This window comes from Engraulis encrasicolus, chromosome 3, assembly GCF_034702125.1.
Source record: "Engraulis encrasicolus isolate BLACKSEA-1 chromosome 3, IST_EnEncr_1.0, whole genome shotgun sequence".
Classification (NCBI taxonomy): domain Eukaryota; kingdom Metazoa; phylum Chordata; class Actinopteri; order Clupeiformes; family Engraulidae; genus Engraulis; species Engraulis encrasicolus.
Genome location: NC_085859.1, coordinates 56067854 through 56070353, shown reverse-complemented (window position 1 = coordinate 56070353; position 2500 = coordinate 56067854). Strand labels below are relative to the sequence as shown.

Sequence of the window (2500 nt, the reverse complement as noted above, 5' to 3'; positions counted from 1 at the left end):
TGCGTGCGTGCGCAGTGTGAAGGGGTGCTGAGAAGTGCAATGATCTCTGTTATCACCAAGATTAGGCAGCTCACCACACAACGAGTTCAGGAGCATATGGAGAGAAGATGTTGAAGGAGAAGAAAATAGAAAATGCTGAAGGAGGACAAGACAGAGAGAAAAAGGAGGAAAAGGAGGGATAGAAGGAAGAGGCAGAGGAGGAGCTTTGGAAGAATAGAGAGAGAGAGAGAGAGAGAGAGAGAGAGAGAGAGAGAGAGAGAGAGAGAGAGAGAGAGAGAGAGAGAGAGAGAGAGAGAGAGAGAGAGAGAGAGAGAGAGAGAGAGAGAGAGAGAGAAAGAGGACAAGACAGAGAGATGTTGAAGGAGGAAAACACAGGGAGAAGATTCTGGGAGACGAAAAGCTAGAGACAATGTTGAAGGAGGAGGAGGAGAAGATGAAGAGATGATGTGGAAGGAGGAACAAAAGTGAGGAGATGCTGGGAGAGGGCAAGATGGAGAGATGCTGTAGGGGGAGGAGATGACAGAGAGAAGATGTCAAAGGAAAATATTGAAGGATGAGATGATAGAGAGAGTATGTTGGAGAAGGAGAAGACAGAATTAAGAAGCTGAAGGAGGACAAGCTAGAGAGAAACTGCTGAATAGGGAAGGGGAGAGGAGCAGAGCAGGGACACATCTCAGCCCCTCCAGGATTTTGTGGAGATTTTTCGTGATTTTTGTGATTGAAATGACTGATTTTGTGGCAGCATTGTTCCACTTTGAAGCCATTATAGCCCAGCCAACATGAAGGAATAAAAATAAAAAAAACACATGAGAGTAATATAAACAGCATAAATGATAACCAATTGCATTTTATATCCATGTAAATTATCTAGTGTACAAGCAACGAAATACCACAAAACTCAACCAATAGGAACCAAATACAGATACAGAAAACAATCATTTGTGATGTATCGCGGGTAAAGATAAGGGTGGCGGTTGTGGGGGGTAAAACAAAGCAGAGATGAGGGTAATAGAGACTGCATAGGCCCCTGAGCGAGTGAGTTTACAAGTTCATGGTTTATCCCTGACCCAATGCAAACCCATGTCGTCCACACTGATGCCTATTAATATCCCTCTCGCTTTATCCCCCTTGCTGCAGCTCCACCGCTCTTACGTCTGTGTGTGTGTGTGTGTGTGTGTGTGTGTGTGTGTGTGTGTGTGTGTGTGTGTGTGTGTGTGTGTGTGTGTGTGTGTGTGTGTGTGTGTGTGTGTGTGTGTGTGTGTGTGTGTGTGTGTGTGTGTGTGTGTGTGTGTGTGTGTGTGCGTGTGTACTACGTATGCACATAGTATGTGTATTCTGCAACCATCTAGGAATCAAAAGCAAGCATCAACAGCAGCAATCAATGGAAAATCCCCCTTTAAGCGGCAAAAACACTTGAACTCATTTGGTAATTAACAGGTATCTGTGTTGTGATTAGGAGACAGAGACGGCTTAACGACCATCGACTGCGGCTTAGCGCAAGGTTAGTGGATCGATGAGGAGATGCGGAGGAATCTTCCCCTTAAAAGAGAGCAGTACAGGAGAGGAGCAGGCAGGGAGGAATGAGAAGTGCAAATCAGAAATCAGAAGTATGCGTATGGCACTTATCTTACAGTATCTACATCTTACTCATACTCACAGACAGTGACAACGGATGAAAAAGAGATGAGCAACATTGAAAAGAAGGACTTCTTTTACTCACTTTTGAGTATAAGTCTACACAATTCACAGACAGATGGTGTATTTTTGTAAAAATGAATGCAAAATGAGTGACGGTAAAATAATTCGATTTATATAATCAACCGGGCAGATATTTTAGATTGCTGGCAGAGATGGCAAGGAGCTAAAGAGGAAAGGGGGAAAGGAGGGATAGAAAGAAAGAAGGCGGGAAGGAGAGGATGGGCTTTGCAGGGAGAGAGAGAGGGAGAGAGAGGGAGAGAGAGAGAGAGAGAGAGAGAGAGAGAGAGAGAGAGAGAGAGAGAGAGAGAGAGAGAGAGAGAGAGAGATCAGAAGCATTGGCTGTCTTCTGTAATAATGTGTAAGTCTGATGACATTCTGGAGGAAGTCAGCCAAGCTACACTCATTCACAGCAAGCCGAGGAAAGGAGAGGAAAGAAGAGAGAAGAGAAGAAGCTAAGAGATGGGTGGAACACAGAAAAGGTTGCGAAGGCATGAGAGATAGAGGAAGAAAAGAGGAGGAAAGGAAACTTAGCACATCAAAAAGTCAGACGTGAAAGGAAAAACAGCAAGAGGTGAAGAAGGGCCAGTCGTGTGAAATATGAAAGAGATGAGAAAAATGGTAGGAGACACGATGGGAAGAGAGAGAGAGAGAGAGAGAGAGAGAGAGAGAGAGAGAGAGAGAGAGAGAGAGAGAGAGAGAGAGAGAGAGAGAGAGAGAGAGAGAGAGAGAGAGAGAGAGACTTAAGGATCCCAATGAAAAGCCAGGGTAAATGTGAAGAAGAGAAACCGAAGAAGTGAGTAAG

At 44.6% G+C, this 2500-nt stretch overlaps 1 protein-coding gene across 1 annotated transcript in view; it reads right to left on the bottom strand.

Annotated features, from left to right (window-relative positions):
• Nucleotides 1-2500, bottom strand: part of LOC134446386 (phosphatidylethanolamine-binding protein 4) — a 148639-nt gene that overhangs the window by 102313 nt on the left and 43826 nt on the right. The gene's annotated exons all lie outside the window — the stretch shown is intronic.